Consider the following 11465-nt stretch of genomic DNA (forward strand, 5'->3'; position numbering starts at 1 on the left):
TGATAGGCATATGGATGAGAAGGGAATGGAGGGTTATGGTACGAGTGCAGGCAGGTGGGACTAAGGGGAAAAAAAAAAATTTGTTCGGCATGGACTTGTAGGGCCGAGATGGCCTGTTTCCGTGCTGTAATTGTTATATGGTTATATGGTTAACCGGAACAGGCCCTTCAGTGCATAATGTTCATGCCAAACGTGGTGCTAGGTTAAACTAATTCCTCCTGCCTGCCAGCATCCATATCCCTCCATTCTCTACATATCCATGTGCCCATCTAAACACCTCTTAAATGCCACTATAGTATGTTTCCATCACCACCCCTAATAGTGCATTCCAGGCACCCACCATTCTCTGTGTAAATAAACTTTCTCTGCACATCTCCGTTAAAATTTGCCCCTCTCAACTCCAATGCAAATAAAGCTTTTCACTGCACTTCGGTACATGTGAAAATAATAAACCTAAACCTAAAGAGATCCGCATGAAGATAAATATTAGACTGCTTCATATTTCACAAAAGCTCAATGGCAGGCTTCATTTAATGTAGAATAAAAAATACTTGAAGCGTTAAGCAGATCAAACAGCAAGAATGAAGAGGAAAGGGGTCAAGGCAAAACCACTTCATCAGAACTGGGCCTGTCCCACTTAGGCGATTTTTCTACGGACTGCTGGTGGTCACCTGAAAAACCCGCAACTGCAACGGCGACCGTCAGAGTGGAACACACAAACACATCACTTCCTTCACCAGCCCGTTATGTAGGCGGGGACAGGACAAGCGGGGGGGGGGGGGGGCTGTCTAAAAAATTCACACGGTGCAAAGCCAAGGTGATACAGACGCACACCAAGATGAATAGGAAGATTGGCGCTGTAATTAAGATGGCTAAAGCACAGTGTACGGTAAGTCCATTAAACGAGGGAGGGAGAAGGAGTGGAGACAAGTTTTAAGAAGCCAGAGATACACGACTGAAGCTTGGCGGACATTAACATTACCGGTCGGTTATCCTTGGTTCTGAAAACTACTGCTTACCTTTTTCCCCCCCAATGAGCCAATGAAATTCACCAGTCAGCACCGGCTACAACCTACGAGAACCTCTGAGAACGTTCCACCTCCTGGAAACCCATTAGGACCTCCTGGGGACCTACCTACGGCACGAGAATTCTCGCTACTCTCCATGGCGGCTTCATTCTAGTCGCCGTTTCTTCTTGCGTACGGAGTGCACAGCCTAAAGATGTAGGACAACTTGTTCGATTTGATTGTGCACACCAAGTTGATTGCATTTGTCGAAACAGGCCGGACCATGTGAAGGTTGCAATCTCCCAATGTTGAAAAATTTGCGGCGACCATAATGAGGCCGCGACTAGTTCCCAGAATGCGGGAACTACTCGCGACCATGAAGGCGACTCCCCGGCAACCACAGGCGAACATGTGGCGACTGCATAGTCTCGTGTAGTCGCCTAAAAAGTCATCTAAGTGGGACAGGCCGATAAGAACGCTCCACTGCGAAATCTCTTCAAAGTAAGAAAGCAAATGTGTTTTACATTGCAAAGAGATAGAAAGCATGGAGGAAAACCGAGGGAATATCTGTGATAGGATCACTAGCATAGATGCCAAAGTAACAATTATTTTAAAAAACAGCAATTAGAGAAATAAAAAAAATTAAAACATTGAAAATGAAGCTGCAACCATATCCATAGAGAGAGAAATGAGTGGTTATCTGAATTTATTGAATTTATTGTAAAGGCAAAAGGGCTGCAACATGGACTTGGACTCTAAGAACGTTCTATGTCCATGACCAGGAATTATGCTGGGACCTCTGTGGTTTGTGAAACATAAGTGGCAGCCATAAATGTAGATAGGTTAGTTGTGGAGTTTGCAGACGGCCCCAAGATTGTTGGAGATACAGATTGTCAAAGTACATGGCGGGATAGCTTAGCTACTGAAATGATGGAGAAATGGCGATGGAGATTTATCTGAGCAAGTGAAAAGGGGAAAGTATACAGTTAATGCAAACTCCTAAACAGCACCAATGCACAGAGTTTTTTCAGGGTCCAAGTCCACAGCTATCTGAAAGTGGCAACACAAGTAGATAGAGTAGTGAAGGAGTATATGGTGTTTGCCTTCCTTGCTCAGGGCATTGTCTATAAGAGTCAGTAATTCCTGATGCAGGACTTTGGTTATGGCACATTTGGAGTGTTGCTTACAGTCCTGGTTGTCCTATTGCAGGAAGGATGTGGAGGCTTTGGAAAGGGCGCAGAGGAGGTTTTCTTATAAGCAGAGTTTGAACAAACGTGGGTTGTTTTCTCTGGACTGCCGGGTGAGTGGTCCTTGATTATGTTGGCTGCTTTCCTGAGGCAGTATGGTCTAGATTGAGTTGATTGTAGGGAGGCTGGACTGTGTGAGGGACTTGGCTACATTCACAACTCTATGATTTCTTGCAGTCTTGGGCAGGGCAATTGTCGTACCAAGCAGTAATGCATCCAGGTACAATGATTTCTTTGGTGCATTTGTAGAAATTGTAGAATAGGATAGAACTATTGTACTGGTGATCATTGGTTTGTGTGGATTCGGGGGGCCGAAGGGCCTGTTTCCACACTGTATCTAAACTACATTTTCTGGCCCCATATTCAAGGAACATGCTTTGCCCTTCACAAGATTATGCTGATTCCTTTGATGCCTTAGAACCCCTTTCTGAACCTCCAGTCATCTTTGCAGCATCCATTGGTTCCACATCAATAGTCCCCAGTATCATTTGTATGGTATTTGCCCCTTTAAGAGCAGGCAGCAATGATAGCACCTGCTGGGCTATGTACGGACAACTGTAAGAACTTGTGGCACACCAGTCGGTACCCTCGGCTGTTGTCAGTTTTGGTTATGCAGAGAAACCCAATGGCCAATGGCCGGTGGTGCAGCGGTAGAGTTACTGCCTTACAGCGCTAGAGACCCGGGTTCGATCCTGACCTACTGGTGCTGTCTGTACAGAGTTTTTACGTTCTCCCCCCGTGACCTGTGTGGGTTTTTTCCGAGATCTTCGGTTTCCTTCCACACTCCAAAGAAGTACAGGTTTGTAGGTTAATTGACTTGGAATAAATGTAAATTGTAAATTGTCCCTATTGTAGGATAGTGTTAAAGTGCAGGGATCGCTGGTCGGCACGAACTGTAGCCCGAAGGGCTTGTTTCCACGCTGTATCTCTAAACTAAAGTAAACTCTTCTGTTGTATTGCGACCAGGCTGGTTGAGTGAAATATTCTTTATTAACAAAAGCAAATGCTCAAAACACCGCGTACCAAGTCTAGAACTAACGATGACAGCTCCTGTCGATGCGAGGAGCGCTAACTACTAATCACTCTCAAAAGCCCGCGAATGAACCCTGGGTCACGTGACAGACCCGACCAATGACGAGGTTTCTGAATTCCCAGCCCCACCACTAAGTGCCGCTACACTGTACACCTTGAAATTCAAGCCCTCACTCTTTATACACCTTTCCCAAATAGCATGGAATGACCTCACAAAAGTCATTGGAGACATGCCAAGCTTAATTTGCCTCCGGAGGAAATAAAGGCGTTGTTGTGCTTTCTTGGTCATAGTGACAATGTGGTTAGACCAGGACAAATTATTGGTGTTATTTACACGTAGAAACACTCGACCATTTCAATCTCAGCACCATTGATATGTCAGGGGTGTGAACTCTACCACGATTCCTGAAGCCAATGACCTGCTCTTTCATTTTGCTGACGCTGAGGGAGTGGTAGATATCTTGCCACCATATTTCTAAGCTCTCTAGCTCCTTCTTATGCTCTGCCCCATCATTGATTGAGATCTGGCCCATGAAGGTGGTATAATCTGCAAACATCCAAGCTGAATTTGACCACACTGTCATAAGTGCATAGGGAGCATAGTAAAGGGGCCGAGACTGCACGGGTATTGGGAATTATCGTAGTAGATATTTTCCACCTGTCCTTACTGGTTGCAGTCTATGGATCGGGAAGGCAAGGGTCCAGTGGCAGAAGGCGGTGTTGAGGCCTAAGGTTCAGGATTTTGGTGATGAGTTTGGGTTCATGTTGAAGGAAGGAGCTAGAGTCAATAAATAGGAGTCTGAGGGAGGAGTTCTTGTTATCCATATATTCTGGGCATGAGTGTAGGGCTAGTGAGATGTGAACCTGTTGCGACGTAGGCGAATTGCAACCTCAGAGTGGAATAGGGAGAGGTGAAAGGCTCCGAGGACATGGGTGTGGTCTCCCTTCAGGCCTGTTGCTTTCCACAGCTCAACTCCCAGGAAGGCGATCTGACATCTGTGCCGATGACCGTGGATCCCGATGCACCTGATGCAGCTGAGGTGAATCCACAGACCTTCTCTTGAAAATGAGCATAGAGTGCAATGTGCACGTCGGGGAGGGATGTATTGTTGACAATGATGCTGCCTGACTTCACTGTGTAGCCCTCTGTAGCATACAAACCTTGCCATAATCGACAGGCGATTATGTGATTCGTCTGGAACTCGGGCTAGGTCTGGAGTTGTCTCTTGGTGTCCCTGATGGATTTGCAATGATCGTACCTAGATTCCCTGTACAGGTTAGGATCACCATTACTTGAACATCTTAGACTTGGGCTTCCCCAGGGTGTGGATGGGATCTCCTTGAAGGGTTTTATCGACTGCTCACCTGGTCCTTGCTCCTATCATTGGATGTAAATTATGTGTTGAGCAGGCACAGAAGTTGAAGTGAGATTTTAGTACAGAGTTTAAATTTATATTTGTTTTGTGGCAGTAAATGCGATCAATTTGAGTAAATGTGACCATTTCAAGTAAATGTGATCAATTTGTTGAACACGGCCAAGATAATTGCATACAAATAGCTGGAGTAACTCAATGGGTCAGGAAGCATCTCTGGAGAAAAGGTTTAGGTGACGTTCTGGGTCGAGACCCTTCTTCGGACCCTTCTTCAGTCTGATGCCGCCTGACCCGCTGACCCACCTGACCCGCTGAGTTATTCCAGCTTTTTGTGGCTATATAACAATATAACCATATAACAATTACAGCACGGAAACAGGCCTTCTCGGCCCTACAAGTCCGTGCCGAACACTTATTTTCCCCTAGTCCCATCTACCTGTACTCAGACCATAACCCTCCATTCCTTTCCCATCCATATACCTATCCAATTTATTTTTAAATGATAAAATCGAACCTGCCTCCACCAATTCCACTGGAAGCTCATTCCACACAGCTACCACTCTCTGAGTAAAGAGGTTCCCCCTCATGTTACCCGTAAACTTCTGTCCCTTAATTCTGAAGTCATGTCCTCTTGTTTGAATCTTCCCTACTCTCAATGGGAAAAGCTTATCCACGTCAACTCTGTCTATCCCCCTCATCATTTTAAAGACCTCTACCAAGTCCCCCCTTCAAAAGAAACATGGGAAAAATATATTTGATACATATACATAAATGTTCGATCAACGCTAGACATAATTTAATTCAATTTAAAATATTACATAGATTATATTATTCCAAAACTAGGTTGAATAAATTGTATCCAAATATTTCTCCCATTTGTGATGAATGTCTTTCTCAAAATGCCAATATTACGCACTCATTTGTCTCTTGTACAAAACTTTATAAATTTTGGTGTGACATATTTGATATATTCTCAAAGCTATTTAAGACAAAAATGGAACCTAATACTGAAATGATTATATTTGGAGTAAGTGGAGATGGGAACAAATTAAATACACACCAAAACTCATTTTTCAATTATGGGTTAATAACAGCAAAAACACATACTTAAATTTTGGAAAAATGCTAATATACCAACATTTAAAATGTGGATTAGTAATATGCTGGACACAGCACATTTGGAAGAAATGAGACTCCTCCTAATAGACAAACAAGACCAATTCTTAAGGAGTTGGTCCCCATTTATTGATTTCTTGGATTCATGTGGTGACATAGTATCAAGAAAACTAAATTTCAGGTATGAGTGAAAGATGATTTAGAATATAAAAAATGCATCTCCTTGTAGCGACTGAATAATCCCCCTCCTGCTTTCCTTCTTCACTTATTCCTTTTTTTCACTTTTTCATTATCTGTTTTTCACTCACGTTCACTAGTCTATTCTTCACTTTTCACAACCTCTTTTTCTTCTCTCTTTTCTTACCTCTCTTTTTTTTAAAAAAAGGAAGTTGTACAGAGAATGTAATATGTTAACATAATTTTTGTACCAATGCATTGTACTCACTTCTAATAAATAAAATGGAAAAAAAAAAGAAGAAAAAAATGTCCCCCCTTAACCTTCTGCACTCCAAAGAATAAAGACCTAACATGTTCAACCTTTCTCTGTAACTTAGTTGCTGAAACCCAGGCAACATTCTAGTAAATCTCCTCTGTACTCTCTATATTTTGTTGACATCCTTCCTATAATTGGGCGACCAAAATTGTACACCATACTCCAGAATTGGTCTCACCAATGTCTTGTACAATTTTAACATTACATCCCAACTTCTATACTCAATGCTCTGATTTATAAAAACTAACACACCAAAAGCTTTCTTTACCACTCTATCTTCAATTTAAACCAACATCTGCAGTTCCTTCCTACAGAAGATAATTATATGTTCAGTCTCAGGAAAGAACCCACGGAACTTGTTACTGCAGGATCCCCATAATTTTTTATCTCTTTCCCAAGGCTGATGCATGATGTATACAATTGTTAATTATGCAATGGAACAAAAGGACTGATATGTGTTTGTATCTATTGTACATTGTATGCTTTTGGTACAAGTCCACCGCAAACTAATTTAAATAAAAGAATTAGTATTACAGGGATGCTTTTAGAAGAATGACTTAATATTGAAGCAAGGATAAGAGTAAAAACTGACCAAATTTCATCAATTGATACATTTCCAGCGAGTTACATACTCCCCAAATTCCGATTAATTTGAATGTTTGTGATGGGAACTTGTCAGTTTATTATCGTTCATGCTTGAATAATGGGCAGACAAGGAAGGCTTGCATTTACATGGAGCTGATCGCATTCCTTTTAGGACAGCTTAAAGCACTTTACAAACAAGACAGCATTTGTGCAGTCTGGTCACGTCATAGTAAAATTAAATTCACTTTCAGCTCAGGCCGGAGATTTATAACTTGATGAGCAGGAAGATTAATGCACGTAAGTTCAACTGATTAGAACTGGGTGTGTTTTAGCAGCCCTCTGTATATTATATATTTCTTTGTGGTAATTGGGAGGACAGGCAACCTTTGCTCTGTGAAATTGACTAACAGAATAGTAGATTTTGTATTGAAACGAACTGCAGATGCTGGTTTATACCGAAGGTAGACAGAAAATGCTGGAGTAACTCAGCGGGCCAGGCAACATCTCTGGGGAAAAGGAATAGGTGACGTTTTGGGTCGGAATCCTTGGTCAGACTGAAGAAGATGGTCTGGAGAAGGGGTGAGACCAGAAACGTCACCTAGTCCTTTTTTCCATAGTAGATGTTGTAACCCAGTTCAGAATATGATGCTCACATTTGACAAAACATTGCAGCCTTCTCAGTTTCTACTGAGAGGTAAAAAAATAATAATTGGAAAAACAACGTCTCATAATTCCGCTTGGGTAGCTGACAACCCAGGCGTGTGAACATTGACTTTACCAATTTCAGGTAATCCATTGCTCTCTTCTCACATCATCACCTGCCCACTTGGTTTTCTTCTTCCTTTGTTCATCTCCCCCTTTCCCCCCACCTGGTTCCATCTTCCCATCAAGCCCTCTCCTACCGGTTCCGCCCGTGATCTATCAGCCTCCGCCCCCTCTGCCCACCTCCCCCTCACTGTACTGCCAGCAGGCCATCCTCTTCCTCTCAGCTCTGATACAGGATCTCGACCCTAAATATCATTATTTTCCCCACAGATGCTGCCTGACCCACTGAGTTATCCCAGTATTCTGTTTGTTGTTGCATGTGACAATCAGTTCATATTCAATGATCTTGGCTGATCCAAATCACAAAGTGACCCAAATCACAAAGGCAGAGCAAGCCTTTTCTGACCTCTCCCTCTGTCATTTTCCATGCACTTGCTGTGCCTTCTTCTAAAACTCAAAGCATCCTCAAAGTAGTTGTATCTTGTCATCCAGCTCGTGAGGGTATGTGACCGCAATGCCAAATCGATTGCTGAACTGTTCTTTAACTGCATGCTTTAATTAATTGACCAAGTCATGAGTAAGATCTGATCGTGCTGCCACAAGGAAAGGGAAGCTGAAGGAAACTGGAGGCGAGAGAGTCCTGGAACTACATGTATGGCTACACTTGCTCGATTCTTCTGGCTGGAATTGGAGTAAGGAAACTTTCAGACCCACTTTATTTTCACATTTCACCTGCTTTATGTTAATTGAGTTCTCGCCATTGGTCATAAAGGTGATAATTTTGAATGATTGGGATTGGCGTTATAATAGATTAATGGGATGAGTAGTGGAATCGGTAATATAATAGCTCACATTATTATTGGGATGAGTAGTGGAATCGGTAATAAAGAATGCAAACTCAATGCTCGCATTTATTTCAAGAGGGATTGTATACAAAAACAGGGAATGTAATGCTGAGGCTGTTGGGCGTTGGTAAGGCCGCATTTGGAATATTGTGAGCAATTTTTGGCACCATATCTGAGGAAGGACGTGCAGGCTCTGGAAAGAACCCAGAGGAGGTTTACAAGAATGATCCCAAGAATGAGTAGGTTAACCTATTATGAGCGTTTGTCGGCACTGGGCCTGTACTCGCTGGAGTTTAGAAGAATAGAATAGAATGCCATTTATTGTCATTTAAACATACAAGGTTCAAACGAAATTTCGTTCCTGCCGTCATAACAGCAAAAAACCAAAACACACAATTAACACAATTCCACACAGTGAATCTCCAAACACCTCACTGTGATGGAAGGCAAAAGTCTTGTCTCTTCCCTGTTCTCTGTTCTTTATTCATCTCCTGCAGTCAAGCAGTCAAACTGCTTCATCGGGCTGATCGAGGCTCTTGATGTTGGAGCCCCCGGCGGGCGCTGGTAAGTCCCGCGGCTGTTTAAGCCGCGGCCGGCGATGTAAGGCCCCAATTTAAACCACTCGATTCGGGTGGGCAAAGATGCCGTTGCAGAAGCTCCGAAAAGCGGTCTCCCACCAGGAACCCGCGAGCTCCCGATGTTACCGTCCACAGGGCCTGCAGCCGAAGCTTCCGAAGCTCCGAAGTCGGGTTGCAGCCGCGTGCCACCACAGCGCTCCACGCTCTGAAGTCAGCCAGCTCCGTGATGGTGAGTCCGCAGGCTCTGCGACTGGAGCACCAGGTCGATTCCGGTTGGAGGCCGCCGGCTCCACGATGTTAGGCCCCAACGACAACGGAGACTCGACAAGGAAAAAGTCACGTCCCCTTTCAGTTACAAGTTCCCCCCCCCCTAGGAAAGGCTTGGATAAAGTGGATGTGGAGAGGATGTTTCCATTGCTGGGAGAATCTAGGACTAGAGGTCGTAGCCTCAGAATTAAAGGAAGGAGATGAGGAGAAATTTCTTTAGTCAGAGGGTGGTGAATCTGTGAAATTCTTTGCCACAGAAGGCTGTAGAGGCCGTCAATAGACAATAGGCGCAGGAGTAGGCCATTCGGCCCCTCGTGCCAGCACTGACATTCAACGTGATGATGGCTGATCATCCCCAATCAGTACCCCGTTCCTGCCTTCTCCCCATATCACCTGACTCCGCTATCTTTAAGAGCCCTATCCAGCTCTCTCTTGAGAGTATCCAGAAAACTGGCCTCCACCACCCTCTGAGGCAGAGAATTCCACAGACTCACAACTCTTTGGGTGAAAAAGTGTTTCCTCGTCTCCGTTTTAAATGGCTTACCCCTTATTCTTAAACTGTAGCCCCTGGTTCTGGACTCCCCCAACATCAGGAACATGTTTCCTGCCTCTAGCATGTCCAAACCCTTAATCATCTTATATGTTTCAATAAGATACCCTCGCATCCTTCTAAATTCCAGAGTATACAAGCCCAGCCGCTCCATTCTCTCAACATATGACAGTCCCGCCATCTAGGGAATTAACCTTGTAAACTTACACTGCTCTCCCTCAATAGCAAGAATGTCCTTCCTCAAATTAGGAGACCAAAACTGCACACAATACTCCAGTGTGGTCTCACCCTGTACAACTGCAGAATGACCTCTTTGCTCATATACTTAAATACTCTTGTTATGAAGGCCAACGTGCCATTCACTTTCTTCACTGCCTCCTGTACCTGCATGTTTACTTGCAGTGACTGATGGACAAGGACCCCCAGATCCCGTTGTACTTCTCCTTTTGACACCATTTAGATAATAATCTGCCTTCCTGTTTTTGCTACCAAAGTGATTTATCCACATTAAACTGCATCTGCCCACTCACCCACCTAACCTGTCCAAGTCACCCAGCTTTCTCATAACATCCTCCTCACAGTTCACACAGCCACCCAGCTTTGTGTCATCTGCAAATTTGCTAATGTTACTTTGAATCCATTCATCTAAATCATTGATGTATATTGTAAATAGCTGCGGTCCCAGCACCGAGCCTTGCGGTACCCCACTAGTCACTGCCTGCCATTCTGAAAGGGACCTGTTAATCCCTACTCTTTGTTTCCTGTCTGCCAACCAATTTTATATCCATGTCAGCACTCTACCCCCAATACCATGTACCCTAATTTTGCCCTAATTAATTTTGCCCTAAATAATCTCCTATGTGGGACCTTATCAAATGCTTTCTGATAGTTCAGGTACATTACATCCACTGGCTCTCCCCTGTGCATTTTCCTAGTTACATCCTCAAAAAATTCCAGAAGATTAGTCAAGCATGATTTCTCCTACGTAAATCCATGCTGACTCGGACCACTCTTGTTACTGCTATCCAAAAGTGCCGCTATTATTTTTATCTTTTATGATTGACTCCAGCATCTTCCCCACCACCAATGTCAGGCTAACTGGTCTATAATTCCCTGTTTCCCCCATCCCGCCTTTCTTAAAAAGTGGGATAACATTAGCTACCCTCCAATCCACAGGAACTGATCCTGAATCTATAGAACATTGGAAAATGATCACCGATGCATCCACAATTTCTAGAGCCACTTCCTTAAATACCCTGGGATGCAGACCATCAGGCCCTGGGATTTATCAGCCTTCCGTCCCATCAGTCTACCCATCACTATTTCCTGCCTAATGTGGATTTCCTTCAGTTCCTCCGTCACCCCAGATCCTCTGGCCACTATTATATCAGGAAGATTGTTTGTGTCCTCCTTAGTGAACTGCCATTTCCTTGATCCCCATAATAAATTCACCTTTTTTAGTCTACAAGGGTTCAACTTTGGTCTTAACTAATTTTTTCCTCCTTACATACCTAAAGAAGATTTTGCTCTCCTCCTTTATATTCTTGGCTAGCTTACCTTCGTACCTTATCTTTTCTCCCCGTATTGCCTTTTTAGTTATCTTCTGT

This window comes from Leucoraja erinacea, chromosome 8, assembly GCF_028641065.1.
Source record: "Leucoraja erinacea ecotype New England chromosome 8, Leri_hhj_1, whole genome shotgun sequence".
In the NCBI taxonomy this organism is placed as follows: Eukaryota; Metazoa; Chordata; class Chondrichthyes; order Rajiformes; family Rajidae; genus Leucoraja; species Leucoraja erinaceus.